The sequence below is a fragment of the Stenella coeruleoalba genome (assembly GCF_951394435.1).
Source record: "Stenella coeruleoalba genome assembly, contig: scaffold_118, whole genome shotgun sequence".
Classification (NCBI taxonomy): domain Eukaryota; kingdom Metazoa; phylum Chordata; class Mammalia; order Artiodactyla; family Delphinidae; genus Stenella; species Stenella coeruleoalba.
Genome location: NW_027646071.1, coordinates 92,067 through 110,475, shown reverse-complemented (window position 1 = coordinate 110,475; position 18,409 = coordinate 92,067). Strand labels below are relative to the sequence as shown.

The 18,409-nt window shown below is 43.9% G+C and overlaps 1 long non-coding RNA gene across 18 annotated transcripts in view; it reads right to left on the bottom strand.

Moving 5' to 3' along the window:
* LOC307181360 overlaps positions 1–18,409 on the bottom strand; it is a 968,012-nt gene that overhangs the window by 867,241 nt on the left and 82,362 nt on the right. For 2 of the 18 annotated variants that reach the window (XR_013826581.1, XR_013826582.1), the window contains exon 1: positions 10,971–11,189. The exons of 14 other annotated variants lie outside the window; for them this stretch is intronic. This is a non-coding gene — a long non-coding RNA (uncharacterized lncRNA). Of the gene's footprint in view, positions 1–10,970; positions 11,196–15,706; positions 15,768–18,409 lie in introns of those variants that run through there. 2 more of the 18 variants (XR_013826579.1, XR_013826580.1) reach the window with 2 other exon arrangements.

Sequence of the window (18,409 nt, the reverse complement as noted above, 5' to 3'; positions counted from 1 at the left end):
TGAAATAAGTCACACAGAAAAAGAAACATCATAAGATATCAGTAATACACGGAATGTAAACTTGGCTACACAGGAATTGAATTCCAAAACAGAACAGGGTCTCAAATTTAGAAAAGCAACTTATGCTTGCTTAAGGGGAAAGGTGAGTTGGGGTGCTGCATAAAACCAGAGATTGAAATGAGCACAGATAAATTTCCTTAAGCCAAATATGGAATAGACAAGAGCTACTCCTTGCTCAACGAAATGGACTCAACACCCCATATTAAACGCCTAAGAATGTACCTGACTAGTAAGTATCTTAAAACCTATGGATTGCTATGTCTCCAAAAGAGAATCAAGCATGTGTACAGGGGCATAAACGCAGCAGTGATAGGATTGGAGAGGTTCGGTGAGCAAATGAAGACCCTTTGAAGTCATATTGCATGGGACCCATTCCACGGGTCTCAACTCTGCAGGTTTAAAGTATTCTTCCTTCAGCTAAAACATGCAGGTGGAACCCAGAGTATGATCAACCGTGTGAACGGGAGACGTGTTCAAATATGTCTCAGTTTTCCTCCCCTGGTACTCGGGTGCAACATTCCAGACGCCTTACTAACACTCTCCCCACTTGGAGAGTCAGCGCCTTTAACCTCCTGTTTGGCCCAGTTTGCAATTTCTGCGGAAGATGAACAGGAATAGCGAGAACCAATGAGAGACTAGCTGGAGGTGTCTGGACGGGCAAATTTAACTCTCATTTCCCACCAGGATGAGGAAATAACCAAAGGCTCAGCGTGCCATGCCGGAACCATATTAGGGCCTGAAGCCATCCTGCGGTGTTGCGGCCAGCTCACAAGAAAGCGAGTTGAAGAAAGGAGCTCAGGGGCACTGTAATTCACAAACCTGCAGAGTTATAAATGACAGCTATCGTCCAAAAATAGACTGAAGTAAGGCTGCCAAGAGGACTTGAAAGCGGGGCAGAATTGCAGGAAACCGATTTCAGGAGGTAGACTGGAATTGCATTGAAAGCATAGGAAAAGAGGCATAACGTCCACAATGATGCACTTGGCCAAAAAGGGCGTATGCGTTTTTTCCTGAATATATTCAGGAAAAAACGCATACGCCCTTTTTGGCCAACCAAGCAAGCTTGCAAAGGAAATCTGCACTACAATTAAGTCTCACTTCCCCCCGGTCAAAAGGGCCATCTGAAAAAAGTGTAAAATCCAGAAAGGCAGGACAGGCCATGGAGAACTGGGAGCCTTGTTATGCTGATGGGCGGGATGTAAATTGCCAACAACCACTCGGGAGAAGTGTATGGTGTTTCCTGAAACATCTAAAAAACAAAGCAACAGAGCCTAGGGCACTTCCAATTATGGTCCTATAGCTTAGGGAAATTAAAATCAAAAAGACACAGCCACCCCAAAGTTTGGGACGCCTCCGTTTACAAGAACCTTGTTTACCGTACATGTTCAATATCACAGAAAGTGAAAAATGGATAAAGAACTTGTGGTACTTACGTACAATGCAGTATCACTCAGCAATGAAATCTATGTCATCAGGCCCGTAGCAGCATAATGAGTGGATTCAGGTACGATGATTCTAACTGAAATAAGTCACACAGAAAAAGAAACATCATAAGATATCACTAATACACGGAATGTAAACTTGGCTACACAGGAACTGAATTACAGAACAGAACAGGGTCTCAAATTTAGAAAACCAACTTATGCTTGCTTAAGGGTAAAGGTGAGTTGGGGTGCTGCATAAAACCAGAGATTGAAATGAGCACAGATAAAGTTCCTTAAGTCAAATATTGAATAGACAAGAGCTACTCCTTGCTCAATGAAATGGACTCAACACCGCATATTAAACACCTAAGAATGTACCTGACTAGTAAGTATCTTAAAACCTATGGATTGCTATGTCTCCGAAAGAGAATCAAGCATGTGTACAGGGGCATAAACGCAGCAGTGATAGGATTGGAGAGGTTCGGTGAGCAAATGAAGACCCTTTGAAGTCATATTGCATGGTACCCATTACACGGGTCTCAACTCTCCAGGTTTAAGGTATTCTTCCTTCAGCTAAAACATGCATGTGGAACCCAGAGTATGATCAACCATGTGAACGGGAGACGTGTTCAAATATGTCTCAGTTTTCCTACCCTGGTACTCGGGTGCAACATTCCAGACGTTTTACTAACACTCTCCCGAATTGGAGAGTCAGTCCCTTTAACCTCCTGTTTGGCCCAGTTTGCAATTTCTGCGGAAGATGAACAGGAATAGCGAGAACCAATGAGAGGCTAGCTGGAGGTGTCTGGACGGGCAAATTTAACTCTCATTTCCCACCAGGAAGAGGAATTAACCAAAGGCTCAGCATGCCGGGCCGGAACAAAATTAGGGCCTAAAGCCATCCTGCGGTGTTGCGGCCAGGTCACAAGAAAGCGAGTTGAAGAAAGGAGCTCAGGGGCACTGTAATTCACAAACCTGCAGAGTTATAAATGACAGCTATCGTCCAAAAATAGACTGAAGTAAGGCTGCCAAGAGGACTTGAAAGCGGGGCAGAATTGCAGGAAACCGATTTCAGGAGGTAGACTGGAATTGCATTGAAAGCATAGGAAAAGAGGCAGAACGTCCACAATGATGCACTTGGCCAAAAAGGGCGTATGCGTTTTTTCCTGAATATATTCAGGAAAAAACGCATACGCCCTTTTTGGCCAACCAAGCAAGCTTGCAAAGGAAATCTGCACTACAATGAAGTCTCACTTCCCCCCGGTCAAAACGGCCATCTGAAAAAAGTGTAAAATCCAGAAAGGCAGGACAGGCCATGGAGAACTGGGAGCCTTGTTATGCTGATGGGCGGGATGTAAATTGCCAACAACCACTCGGGAGAAGTGTATGGTGTTTCCTGAAACATCTAAAAAACAAAGCAACAGAGCCTAGGGCACTTCCAATTATGGTCCTATAGCTTAGGGAAATTAAAATCAAAAAGACACAGCCACCCCAAAGTTTGGGACGCCTCCGTTTACAAGAACCTTGTTTACCGTACATGTTCAATATCACAGAAAGTGAAAAATGGATAAAGAACTTGTGGTACTTACGTACAATGCAGTATCACTCAGCAATGAAATCTATGTCATCAGGCCCGTAGCAGCATAATGAGTGGATTCAGGTACGATGATTCTAACTGAAATAAGTCACACAGAAAAAGAAACATCATAAGATATCACTAATACACGGAATGTAAACTTGGCTACACAGGAACTGAATTACAGAACAGAACAGGGTCTCAAATTTAGAAAACCAACTTATGCTTGCTTAAGGGTAAAGGTGAGTTGGGGTGCTGCATAAAACCAGAGATTGAAATGAGCACAGATAAAGTTCCTTAAGTCAAATATTGAATAGACAAGAGCTACTCCTTGCTCAATGAAATGGACTCAACACCGCATATTAAACACCTAAGAATGTACCTGACTAGTAAGTATCTTAAAACCTATGGATTGCTATGTCTCCGAAAGAGAATCAAGCATGTGTACAGGGGCATAAACGCAGCAGTGATAGGATTGGAGAGGTTCGGTGAGCAAATGAAGACCCTTTGAAGTCATATTGCATGGTACCCATTACACGGGTCTCAACTCTCCAGGTTTAAGGTATTCTTCCTTCAGCTAAAACATGCATGTGGAACCCAGAGTATGATCAACCATGTGAACGGGAGACGTGTTCAAATATGTCTCAGTTTTCCTCCCCTGGTACTCGGGTGCAACATTCCAGACGTTTTACTAACACTCTCCCGAATTGGAGAGTCAGTCCCTTTAACCTCCTGTTTGGCCCAGTTTGCAATTTCTGCGGAAGATGAACAGGAATAGCGAGAACCAATGAGAGGCTAGCTGGAGGTGTCTGGACGGGCAAATTTAACTCTCATTTCCCACCAGGAAGAGGAATTAACCAAAGGCTCAGCATGCCGGGCCGGAACAAAATTAGGGCCTAAAGCCATCCTGCGGTGTTGCGGCCAGGTCACAAGAAAGCGAGTTGAAGAAAGGAGCTCAGGGGCACTGTAATTCACAAACCTGCAGAGTTATAAATGACAGCTATCGTCCAAAAATAGACTGAAGTAAGGCTGCCAAGAGGACTTGAAAGCGGGGCAGAATTGCAGGAAACCGATTTCAGGAGGTAGACTGGAATTGCATTGAAAGCATAGGAAAAGAGGCAGAACGTCCACAATGATGCACTTGGCCAAAAAGGGCGTATGCGTTTTTTCCTGAATATATTCAGGAAAAAACGCATACGCCCTTTTTGGCCAACCAAGCAAGCTTGCAAAGGAAATCTGCACTACAATGAAGTCTCACTTCCCCCCGGTCAAAACGGCCATCTGAAAAAAGTGTAAAATCCAGAAAGGCAGGACAGGCCATGGAGAACTGGGAGCCTTGTTATGCTGATGGGCGGGATGTAAATTGCCAACAACCACTCCGGAGAAGTGTATGGTGTTTCCTGAAACATCTAAAAAACAAAGCAACAGAGCCTAGGGCACTTCCACTTATGGTCCTAAAGCTTAGGGAAATTAAAATCAAAAAGACACAGCCACCCCAAAGTTTGGGACGCCTCTGTTTACAAGAACCTCGTTTACAGTACAAGTTCAACATCGCAGAAAGTGAAAAATGGATAAAGATGTTGTGGTATTTACTTACAAAGCAATATCACTCAGCAATGAAATCTGTGTCATCAGGCCCTTAGCAGCACAATGAGTGGATTCAGGTATGATGATTCTAACTGAAGTAAGTCACACAGAAAAAGAAACATCATAAGATATCAGTAATACACGGAATGTAAACTTGGCTACACAGGAACTGAATTACAGAACAGAACAGGGTCTCAAATTTAGAAAACGAACTTATGCTTGCTTAAGGGTAAAGGTGAGTTGGGGTGCTGCATAAAACCAGAGATTGAAATGAGCACAGATAAAGTTCCTTAAGCCAAATATGGAATAGACAAGAGCTACTCCTTGCTCAACGAAATGGACTCAACATCGCATATTAAACGCCTAAGAATGTACCTGACTAGTAAGTATCTTAAAACCTATGGATTGCTATGTCTCCGAAAGAGAATCAAGCATGTGTACAGGGGCATAAACGCAGCAGTGATAGGATTGGAGAGGTTCGGTGAGCAAATGAAGACCCTTTGAAGTCATATTGCATGGTACCCATTCCACGGGTCTTAACTCTCCAGGTTTAAGGTATTCTTCCTTCAGCTAAAACATGCATGTGGAACCCAAGTATGATCAACCATGTGAACGGGAGACGTGTTCAAATATGTCTCAGTTTTCCTCCCCTGGTACTCGGGTGCAACATTCCAGACGCTTTACTAACACTCTCCCCACTTGGAGAGTCAGCGCCTTTAACCTCCTGTTTGGCCCGGTTTGCAATTTCTGCGGAAGATGAACAGGAATAGCGAGAACCAATGAGAGACTAGCTGGAGGTGTCTGGACGGGCAAATTTAACTCTCAATTCCCACCAGGAAGAGGAAATAACCAAAGGCTCAGCGTGCCGTGCCGGAACCAGATTAGGGCCTGAAGCCATCCTGCGGTGTTGCGGCCAGGTCACAAGAAAGCAAGTTGAAGAAAGGAGCTCAGGGGCACTGTAATTCACAAACCTGCAGAGTTATAAATGACAGCTATCGTCCAAAAATAGACTGAAGTAAGGCTGCCAAGAGGACTTGAAAGCGGGGCAGAATTGCAGGAAACCGATTTCAGGAGGTAGACTGGAATTGCATTGAAAGCATAGGAAAAGAGGCAGAACGTCCACAATGATGCACTTGGCCAAAAAGTGCGTATGCGTTTTTTCCTGAATATATTCAGGAAAAAACGCATACGCCCTTTTTGGCCAACCAAGCAAGCTTGCAAAGGAAATCTGCACTACAATGAAGTCTCACTTCCCCCCGGTCAAAAGGGCCATCTGAAAAAAGTGTAAAATCCAGAAAGGCAGGACAGGCCATGGAGAACTGGGAGCCTTGTTATGCTGATGGGCAGAATGTAAATTGCCAACAACCACTCGGGAGAAGTGTATGGTGTTTCCTGAAACATCTAAAAAACAAAGCAACAGAGCCTAGGGCACTGCCACTTATAGTCCTATAGCTTAGGGAAATTAAAATCAAAAAGACACAGCCACCCCAAAGTTTGGGACGCCTCCGTTTACAAGAACCTTGTTTACCGTACATGTTCAATATCACAGAAAGTGAAAAATGGATAAAGAACTTGTGGTACTTACGTACAATGCAGTATCACTCAGCAATGAAATCTATGTCATCAGGCCCGTAGCAGCATAATGAGTGGATTCAGGTACGATGATTCTAACTGAAATAAGTCACACAGAAAAAGAAACATCATAAGATATCACTAATACACGGAATGTAAACTTGGCTACACAGGAACTGAATTACAGAACAGAACAGGGTCTTAAATTTAGAAAACCAACTTATGCTTGCTTAAGGGTAAAGGTGAGTTGGGGTGCTGCATAAAACCAGAGATTGAAATGAGCACAGATAAAGTTCCTTAAGTCAAATATTGAATAGACAAGAGCTACTCCTTGCTCAATGAAATGGACTCAACACCGCATATTAAACACCTAAGAATGTACCTGACTAGTAAGTATCTTAAAACCTATGGATTGCTATGTCTCCGAAAGAGAATCAAGCATGTGTACAGGGGCATAAACGCAGCAGTGATAGGATTGGAGAGGTTCGGTGAGCAAATGAAGACCCTTTGAAGTCATATTGCATGGTACCCATTACACGGGTCTCAACTCTCCAGGTTTAAGGTATTCTTCCTTCAGCTAAAACATGCGTGTGGAACCCAGAGTATGATCAACCATGTGAACGGGAGACGTGTTCAAATATGTCTCAGTTTTCCTCCCCTGGTACTCGGGTGCAACATTCCAGACGTTTTACTAACACTCTCCCGACTTGGAGAGTCAGTCCCTTTAACCTCCTGTTTGGTCCAGTTTGCAATTTCTGCAGAAGATGAACAGGAATAGCGAGAACCAATGAGAGGCTAGCTGGAGGTGTCTGGACGGGCAAATTTAACTCTCATTTCCCACCAGGAAGAGGAATTAACCAAAGGCTCAGCATGCCGGGCCGGAACAAAATTAGGGCCTGAAGCCATCCTGCGGTGTTGCGGCCAGGTCACAAGAAAGCGAGTTGAAGAAAGGAGCTCAGGGGCACTGTAATTCACAAACCTGCAGAGTTATAAATGACAGCTATCGTCCAAAAATAGACTGAAGTAAGGCTGCCAAGAGGACTTGAAAGCGGGGCAGAATTGCAGGAAACCGATTTCAGGAGGTAGACTGGAATTGCATTGAAAGCATAGGAAAAGAGGCAGAACGTCCACAATGATGCACTTGGCCAAAAAGGGCGTATGCGTTTTTTCCTGAATATATTCAGGAAAAAACGCATACGCCCTTTTTGGCCAACCAAGCAAGCTTGCAAAGGAAATCTGCACTACAATGAAGTCTCACTTCCCCCCGGTCAAAACGGCCATCTGAAAAAAGTGTAAAATCCAGAAAGTCAGGACAGGCCATGGAGAACTGGGAGCCTTGTTATGCTGATGGGCGGGATGTAAATTGCCAACAACCACTCCGGAGAAGTGTATGGTGTTTCCTGAAACATCTAAAAAACAAAGCAACAGAGCCTAGGGCACTTCCACTTATGGTCCTATAGCTTAGGGAAATTAAAATCAAAAAGACACAGCCACCCCAAAGTTTGGGACGCCTCTGTTTACAAGAACCTCGTTTACAGTACAAGTTCAACATCGCAGAAAGTGAAAAATGGATAAAGAAGTTGTGGTATTTACTTACAAAGCAATATCACTCAGCAATGAAATCTGTGTCATCAGGCCCTTAGCAGCACAATGAGTGGATTCAGGTATGATGATTCTAACTGAAATAAGTCACACAGAAAAAGAAACATCATAAGATATCAGTAATACACGGAATGTAAACTTGGCTTAACAGGAACTGAATTCCAAAACAGAACAGTTTCTCAAATTTAGAAAACCAACTTATGCTTGCTTAAGGGTAAAGGTGAGTTGGGTTGCTGCATAAAACCAGAGATTGAAATGAGCACAGATAAAGTTCCTTAAGCCAAATATGGAATAGACAAGAGCTACTCCTTGCTCAACGAAATGGACTCAACACCGCATATTAAACGCCTAAGAATGTACCTGACTAGTAAGTATCTTAAAACCTATGGATTGCTATGTCTCCGAAAGAGAATCAAGCATGTGTACAGGGGCATAAACGCAGCAGTGATAGGATTGGAGAGGTTCGGTGAGCAAATGAAGACCCTTTGAAGTCATATTGCATGGTACCCATTCCACGGGTTTCAACTACCCAGGTTTTAGGTATTCTTCCTTCAGCTAAAACATGCATGTGGAACCCAGAGTATGATCAACCATGTGATCGGGAGACGTGTTCAAATATGTCTCAGTTTTCGTACCCTGGTACTCGGGTGCAACATTCCAGACGCTTTACTAACACTCTCCTGACTTGGAGAGTCAGTGTCTTTAACCTCCTGTTTGGCCCAGTTTGCAATTTCTGTGGAAGATGAACAGGAATAGCGAGAACCAATGAGAGACTAGCTGGAGGTGTCTGGACGGGCAAATTTAACTCTCATTTCCCACCAGGAAGAGGAATTAACAAAAGGCTCAGCGTGACGTGTCGGAACCAGATTAGAGCCTGAAGCCATCCTGCGGTGTTGCGGCCAGCTCACAAGAAAGCGAGTTGAAGAAAGGAGCTCAGGGGCACTGTAATTCACAAACCTGCAGAGTTATAAATGACAGCTATCGTCCAAAAATAGACTGAAGTAAGGCTGCCAAGAGGACTTGAAAGCGGGGCAGAATTGCAGGAAACCGATTTCAGGAGGTAGACTGGAATTGCATTGAAAGCATAGGAAAAGAGGCAGAACGTCCACAATGATGCACTTGGCCAAAAAGGGCATATGCGTTTTTTCCTGAATATATTCAGGAAAAAACGCATACGCCCTTTTTGGCCAACCAAGCAAGCTTGCAAAGGAAATCTGCACTACAATGAAGTCTCACTTCCCCCCGGTCAAAACGGCCATCTGAAAAAAGTGTAAAATCCAGAAAGGCAACAGGCCATGGAGAACTGGGAGCCTTGTTATGCTGATGGGCGGGATGTAAATTGCCAACAGACACTCGGGAGAAGTGTATGGTGTTTCCTGAAACATCTAAAAAACAAAGCAACAGAGCCTAGGGCACTTCCACTTATGGTCCTATAGCTTAGGGAAATTAAAATCAAAAAGACACAGCCACCCCAAAGTTTGGAACGGCTCTGTTTACAAGAACCTCGTTTACAGTACAAGTTCAACATCGCAGAAAGTGAAAAATGGATAAACAACTTGTGGTACTTACGTACAATGCAGTATCACTCAGCAATGAAATCTGTGTCATCAGGCCCTTAGCAGCACAATGAGTGGATTCAGGTATGATGATTCTAACTGAAATAAGTCACACAGAAAAAGAAACATCATAAGATATCAGTAATACACGGAATGTAAACTTGGCTACACAGGAATTGAATTCCAAAACAGAACAGGGTCTCAAATTTAGAAAAGCAACTTATGCTTGCTTAAGGGGAAAGGTGAGTTGGGGTGCTGCATAAAACCAGAGATTGAAATGAGCACAGATAAATTTCCTTAAGCCAAATATGGAATAGACAAGAGCTACTCCTTGCTCAACGAAATGGACTCAACACCCCATATTAAACGCCTAAGAATGTACCTGACTAGTAAGTATCTTAAAACCTATGGATTGCTATGTCTCCAAAAGAGAATCAAGCATGTGTACAGGGGCATAAACGCAGCAGTGATAGGATTGGAGAGGTTCGGTGAGCAAATGAAGACCCTTTGAAGTCATATTGCATGGGACCCATTCCACGGGTCTCAACTCTGCAGGTTTAAAGTATTCTTCCTTCAGCTAAAACTTGCAGGTGGAACCCAGAGTATGATCAACCATGTGAACGGGAGACGTGTTCAAATATGTCTCAGTTTTCCTCCCCTGGTACTCGGGTGCAACATTCCAGACACCTTACTAACACTCTCCCCACTTGGAGAGTCAGCGCCTTTAACCTCCTGTTTGGCCCAGTTTGCAATTTCTGCGGAAGATGAACAGGAATAGCGAGAACCAATGAGAGACTAGCTGGAGGTGTCTGGACGGGCAAATTTAACTCTCATTTCCCACCAGGATGAGGAAATAACCAAAGGCTCAGCGTGCCGTGCCGGAACTATATTAGGGCCTGAAGCCATCCTGCGGTGTTGCGGCCAGGTCACAAGAAAGCGAGTTGAAGAAAGGAGCTCAGGGGCACTGTAATTCACAAACCTGCAGAGTTATAAATGACAGCTATCGTCCAAAAATAGACTGAAGTAAGGCTGCCAAGAGGACTTGAAAGCGGGGCAGAATTGCAGGAAACCGATTTCAGGAGGTAGACTGGAATTGCATTGAAAGCATAGGAAAAGAGGCAGAACGTCCACAATGATGCACTTGGCCAAAAAGGGCGTATGCGTTTTTTCCTGAATATATTCAGGAAAAAACGCATACGCCCTTTTTGGCCAACCAAGCAAGCTTGCAAAGGAAATCTGCACTACAATGAAGTCGCACTTCCCCCCGGTCTAAAGGGCCATCTGAAAAAAGTGTAAAATCCAGAAAGGCAGGACAGGCCATGGAGAACTGGGAGCCTTGTTATGCTGATTGGCGGGATGTAAATTGCCAACAACCACTCGGGAGAAGTGTATGGTGTTTCCTGAAACATCTAAAAAACAAAGCAACAGAGCCTAGGGCACTGCCACTTATGGTCCTATAGCTTAGGGAAATTAAAATCAAAAAGACACAGCCACCCCAAAGTTTGGGACGCCTCTGTTTACAAGAACCTCGTTTACAGTACAAGTTCAACATCGCAGAAAGTGAAAAATGGATAAAGAACTTGTGGTATTTACTTACAAAACAATATCACTCAGCAATGAAATCTGTGTCATCAGGCCCTTAGCAGCACAATGAGTGGATTCAGGTATGATGATTCTAACTGAAATAAGTCACACAGAAAAAGAAACATCATAAGATATCAGTAATACACGGAATGTAAACTTGGCTTAACAGGAACTGAATTCCAAACAGAACAGGTTCTCAAATTTAGAAAACCAACTTATGCTTGCTTAAGGGGAAAGGTGAGTTGGGTTGCTGCATAAAACCAGAGATTGAAATGAGCACAGATAAAGTTCCTTAAGCCAAATATGGAATAGACAAGAGCTACTCCTTGCTCAACGAAATGGACTCAACACCGCATATTAAACGCCTAAGAATGTACCTGACTAGTAAGTATCTTAAAACCTATGGATTGCTATGTCTCCGAAAGAGAATCAAGCATGTGTACAGGGGCATAAACGCAGCAGTGATAGGATTGGAGAGGTTCGGTGAGCAAATGAAGACCCTTTGAAGTCATATTGCATGGTACCCATTCCACGGGTTTCAACTACCCAGGTTTAAGGTATTCTTCCTTCAGCTAAAACATGCATGTGGAACCTAGAGTATGATCAACCATGTGATCGGGAGACGTGTTCAAATATGTCTCAGTTTTCGTACCCTGGTACTCGGGTGCAACATTCCAGACGCTTTACTAACACTCTCCCGACTTGGAGAGTCAGTCCCTTTAACCTCCTGTTTGGTCCAGTTTGCAATTTCTGCGGAAGATGAACAGGAATAGCGAGAACCAATGGAGACTAGCTGGAGGTGTCTGGACGGGCAAATTTAACTCTCATTTCCTACCAGGAAGAGGAATTAACCAAAGGCTCAGCGTGCCATGCCAGAACCAGATTACGGCCTGAAGCCATCCTGCGGTGTTGCGGCCAGCTCAAAAGAAGGCGAGTTGAAGAAAGGAGCTCAGGGGCACTGTAATTCACAAACCTGCAGAGTTATAAATGACAGCTATCGTCCAAAAATAGACTGAAGTAAGGCTGCCAAGAGGACTTGAAAGCGGGGCAGAATTGCAGGAAACCGATTTCAGGAGGTAGACTGGAATTGCATTGAAAGCATAGGAAAAGAGGCAGAACGTCCACAATGATGCACTTGGCCAAAAAGGGCGTATGCGTTTTTTCCTGAATATATTCAGGAAAAAACGCATACGCCCTTTTTGGCCAACCAAGCAAGCTTGCAAAGGAAATCTGCACTACAATGAAGTCTCACTTCCCCCCGGTCAAAAGGGCCATCTGAAAAAAGTGTAAAATCCAGAAAGGCAGGACAGGCCATGGAGAACTGGGAGCCTTGTTATGCTGATGGGCGGGATGTAAATTGCCAACAACCACTCGGGAGAAGTGTATGGTGTTTCCTGAAACATCTAAAAAACAAAGCAACAGAACCTAGGGCACTTCCACTTATGGTCCTATAGCTTAGGGAAATTAAAATCAAAAAGACACAGCCACCCCAAAGTTTGGGACGCCTCTGTTTACAAGAACCTCATTTACAGTACAAGTTCAACATCGCAGAAAGTGAAAAATGGATAAAGAACTTGTGGTATTTACTTACAATGCAGTATCACTCAGCAATGAAATCTGTGTCATCAGGCCCTTAGCAGCACAATGAGTGGATTCAGGTATGATGATTCTAACTGAAATAAGTCACACAGAAAAAGAAACATCATAAGATATCAGTAATACACGGAATGTAAACTTGGCTACACAGGAACTGAATTACAGAACAGAACAGGGTCTCAAATTTAGAAAACCAACTTATGCTTGCTTAAGGGGAAAGGTGAGTTGGGGTGCTGCATAAAACCAGAGATTGAAATGAGCACAGATAAAGTTCCTTAAGCCAAATATGGAATAGACAAGAGCTACTCCTTGTTCAACGAAATGGACTCAACACCGCATATTAAACGCCTAAGAATGTACCTGACTTGTAAGTATCTTAAAACCTATGGATTGCTATGTCTCCAAAAGAGAATCAAGCATGTGTACAGGGGCATAAACGCAGCAGTGATAGGATTGGAGAGGTTCGGTGAGCAAATGAAGACCCTTTGAAGTCATATTGCATGGTACCCATTCCACGGGTTTCAACTACCCAGGTTTAAGGTATTCTTCCTTCAGCTAAAACATGCATGTGGAACCTAGAGTATGATCAACCATGTGATCGGGAGACGTGTTCAAATATGTCTCAGTTTTCGTACCCTGGTACTCAGGTGCAACATTCCAGACGCTTTACTAACACTCTCCCGACTTGGAGAGTCAGTCCCTTTAACCTCCTGTTTGGTCCAGTTTGCAATTTCTGCGGAAGATGAACAGGAATAGCGAGAACCAATGGAGACTAGCTGGAGGTGTCTGGACGGGCAAATTTAACTCTCATTTCCTACCAGGAAGAGGAATTAACCAAAGGCTCAGCGTGCCATGCCAGAACCAGATTAGGGCCTGAAGCCATCCTGCGGTGTTGCGCCCAGCTCAAAAGAAGGCGAGTTGAAGAAAGGAGCTCAGGGGCTCTGTAAATCACAAACCTGCAGAGTTATAAATGACAGCTATCGTCCAAAAATAGACTGAAGTAAGGCTGCCAAGAGGACTTGAAAGCGGGGCAGAATTGCAGGAAACCGATTTCAGGAGGTAGACTGGAATTGCATTGAAAGCATAGGAAAAGAGGCAGAACGTCCACAATGATGCACTTGGCCAAAAAGGGCGTATGCGTTTTTTCCTGAATATATTCAGGAAAAAACGCATACGCCCTTTTTGGCCAACCAAGCAAGCTTGCAAAGGAAATCTGCACTACAATGAAGTCTCACTTCCCCCCGGTCAAAAGGGCCATCTGAAAAAAGTGTAAAATCCAGAAAGGCAGGACAGGCCATGGAGAACTGGGAGCCTTGTTATGCTGATGGGCGGGATGTAAATTGCCAACAACCACTCGGGAGAAGTGTATGGTGTTTCCTGAAACATCTAAAAAACAAAGCAACAGAACCTAGGGCACTTCCACTTATGGTCCTATAGCTTAGGGAAATTAAAATCAAAAAGACACAGCCACCCCAAAGTTTGGGACGCCTCTGTTTACAAGAACCTCGTTTACAGTACACGTTCAACATCGCAGAAAGTGAAAAATGGATAAAGAACTTGTGGTATTTACTTACAATGCAGTATCACTCAGCAATGAAATCTGTGTCATCAGGCCCTTAGCAGCACAATGAGTGGATTCAGGTATGATGATTCTAACTGAAATAAGTCACACAGAAAAAGAAACATCATAAGATATCAGTAATACACGGAATGTAAACTTGGCTACACAGGAACTGAATTACAGAACAGAACAGGGTCTCAAATTTAGAAAACCAACTTATGCTTGCTTAAGGGGAAAGGTGAGTTGGGGTGCTGCATAAAACCAGAGATTGAAATGAGCACAGATAAAGTTCCTTAAGCCAAATATGGAATAGACAAGAGCTACTCCTTGCTCAACGAAATGGACTCAACACCGCATATTAAACGCCTAAGAATGTACCTGACTTGTAAGTATCTTAAAACCTATGGATTGCTATGTCTCCAAAAGAGAATCAAGCATGTGTACAGGGGCATAAACGCAGCAGTGATAGGATTGGAGAGGTTCGGTGAGCAAATGAAGACCCTTTGAAGTCATATTGCATGGTACCCATTCCACGGGTTTCAACTACCCAGGTTTAAGGTATTCTTCCTTCAGCTAAAACATGCATGTGGAACCTAGAGTATGATCAACCATGTGATCGGGAGACGTGTTCAAATATGTCTCAGTTTTCGTACCCTGGTACTCGGGTGCAACATTCCAGACGCTTTACTAACACTCTCCCGACTTGGAGAGTCAGTCCCTTTAACCTCCTGTTTGGTCCAGTTTGCAATTTCTGCGGAAGATGAACAGGAATAGCGAGAACCAATGGAGACTAGCTGGAGGTGTCTGGACGGGCAAATTTAACTCTCATTTCCTACCAGGAAGAGGAATTAACCAAAGGCTCAGCGTGCCATGCCAGAACCAGATTAGGGCCTGAAGCCATCCTGCGGTGTTGCGGCCAGCTCAAAAGAAGGCGAGTTGAAGAAAGGAGCTCAGGGGCACTGTAATTCACAAACCTGCAGAGTTATAAATGACAGCTATCGTCCAAAAATAGACTGAAGTAAGGCTGCCAAGAGGACTTGAAAGCGGGGCAGAATTGCAGGAAACCGATTTCAGGAGGTAGACTGGAATTGCATTGAAAGCATAGGAAAAGAGGCAGAACGTCCACAATGATGCACTTGGCCAAAAAGGGCGTATGCGTTTTTTCCTGAATATATTCAGGAAAAAACGCATACACCCTTTTTGGCCAACCAAGCAAGCTTGCAAAGGAAATCTGCACTACAATGACGTCTCACTTCCCCCTGGTCAAAAGGGCCATCTGAAAAAAGTGTAAAATCCAGAAAGGCAGGACAGGCCATGGAGAACTGGGAGCCTTGTTATGCTGATGGGCGGGATGTAAATTGCCAACAACCACTCGGGAGAAGTGTATGGTGTTTCCTGAAACATCTAAAAAACAAAGCAACAGAACCTAGGGCACTTCCACTTATGGTCCTATAGCTTAGGGAAATTAAAATCAAAAAGACACAGCCACCCCAAAGTTTGGGACGCCTCTGTTTACAAGAACCTCGTTTACAGTACAAGTTCAACATCGCAGAAAGTGAAAAATGGATAAAGAAGTTGTGGTATTTACTTACAATGCAGTATCACTCAGCAATGAAACCTGTGTCATCAGGCCCTTAGCAGCACAATGAGTGGATTCAGGTATGATGATTCTAACTGAAATAAGTCACACAGAAAAAGAAACATCATAAGATATCAGTAATACACGGAATGTAAACTTGGCTACACAGGAACTGAATTACAGAACAGAACAGGGTCTCAAATTTAGAAAACCAACTTATGCTTGTTTAAGGGTAAAGGTGAGTTGGGGTGCTGCATAAAACCAGAGATTGAAATGAGCACAGATAAAGTTCCTTAAGCCAAATATGGAATAGACAAGAGCTACTCCTTGCTCAACGAAATGGACTCAACACCGCATAATAAACGCCTAAGAATGTACCTGACTTGTAAGTATCTTAAAACCTATGGATTGCTATGTCTCCGAAAGAGAATCAAGCATTTGTACAGGGGCATAAACGCAGCAGTGATAGGATTGGAGAGGTTCAGTGAGCAAATGAAGACCCTTTGAAGTCATATTGCATGGGACCCATTCCACGGGTTTCAACTACCCAGGTTTAAGGTATTCTTCCTTCAGCTAAAACATGCATGTGGAACCTAGAGTATGATCAACCATGTGATCGGGAGACGTGTTCAAATATGTCTCAGTTTTCGTACCCTGGTACTCGGGTGCAACATTCCAGACGCTTTACTAACACTCTCCCCACTTGGAGAGTCAGCGCCTTTAACCTCCTGTTTGGCCCAGTTTGCAATTTCTGCGCAAGATGAACAGGAATAGCGAGAACCAATGAGAGACTAGCTGGAGGTGTCTGGACGGGCAAATTTAACTCTCATTTCCCACCAGGAAGAGGAATTAACCAAAGGCTCAGCGTGCCGTGCCGGAACCAGATTAGGGCCTGAAGCCATCCTGCGGTGTTGCGGCCAGCTCACAAGAAAGCGAGTTGAAGAAAGGAGCTCAGGGGCACTGTAATTCACAAACCTGCAGAGTTATAAATGACAGCTATAGTCCAAAAATATACTGAGGTAAGGCTGCCAAGAGGACTTGAAAGCGGGGCAGAATTGCAGGAAACCGATTTCAGGAGGTAGACTGGAATTGCATTGAAAGCATAGGAAAAGAGGCAGAACGTCCACAATGATGCACTTGGCCAAAAAGGGCGTATGCGTTTTTTCCTGAATATATTCAGGAAAAAACGCATACGCCCTTTTTGGCCAACCAAGCAAGCTTGCAAAGGAAATCTGCACTACAATGAAGTCTCACTTCCCCCTGGTCAAAAGGGCCATCTGAAAAAAGTGTAAAATCCAGAAAGGCAGGACAGGCCATGGAGAACTGGGAGCCTTGTTATGCTGATGGGTAGGATGTAAACTGCCAACAGACACTCCGGAGAAGTGTATGGTGTTTCCTGAAACATCTAAAAAACAAAGCAACAGAGCCTAGGGCACTGCCACTTATGGTCCTATAGCTTAGGGAAATTAAAATAAAAAAGACACAGCCACCCCAATGTTTGGGACGCCTCTGTTTACAAGAACCTCGTTTACCGTACAAGTTCAACATCACAGAAAGTGAAAAATGGATAAAGAACTTGTGGTACTTACGTACAATGCAGTATCACTCAGCAATGAAATCTATGTCATCAGGCCCGTAGCAGCATAATGAGTGGATTCAGGTACGATGATTCTAACTGAAATAAGTCACACAGAAAAAGAAACATCATAAGATATCACTAATACACAGAATGTAAACTTGGCTACACAGGAACTGAATTCCAAAACAGAACAGGGTCTCAAATTTAGAAAAGCAACTTATGCTTCCTTAAGGGTAAAGGTGAGTTGGGGTGCTGCATAAAACCAGAGATTGAAATGAGCACAGATAAAGTTCCTTAAGCCAAATATGGAATAGACAAGAGCTACTCCTTGCTCAACGAAATGGACTCAACACCCCATATTAAACGCCTAAGAATGTACCTGACTAGTAAGTATCTTAAAACCTATGGATTGCTATGTCTCCGAAAGAGAATCAAGCATGTGTACAGGGGCATAAACGCAGCAGTGATAGGATTGGAGAGGTTCGGTGAGCAAATGAAGACCCTTTGAAGTCATATTGCATGGGACACATTCCACGGGTCTCAACTCTCCAGGTTTAAGGTATTCTTCCTTCAGCTAAAACATGCATGTGGAACCCAAGTATGATCAACCATGTGATCGGGAGACGTGTTCAAATATGTCTCAGTTTTCCTCCCCTGGTACTCGGGTGCAACATTCCAGACGCTTTACTAACACTCTCCCTACTTGGAGAGTCAGTGCCTTTAACCTCCTGTTTGGCCCAGTTTGCAATTTCTGCGGAAGATGAACAGGAATAGCGAGAACCAATGAGAGGCTAGCTGGAGGTGTCTGGACGGGCAAATTTAACTCTCATTTCCCACCAGGAAGAGGAATTAACCAAAGGCTCAGCGTGCCGTGCATGAACCAGATTAGGGCCTGAAGCCATCCTGCGGTGTTGCGGCCAGCTCACAAGAAAGCGAGTTGAAGAAAGGAGCTCAGGGGCACTGTAATTCACAAACCTGCAGAGTTATAAATGACAGCTATCGTCCAAAAATAGACTGAAGTAAGGCTGCCAAGAGGACTTGAATGCGGGGCAGAATTGCAGGAAACCGATTTCAGGAGGTAGACTGGAATTGCATTGAAAGCATAGGAAAAGAGGCAGAACGTCCACAATGAT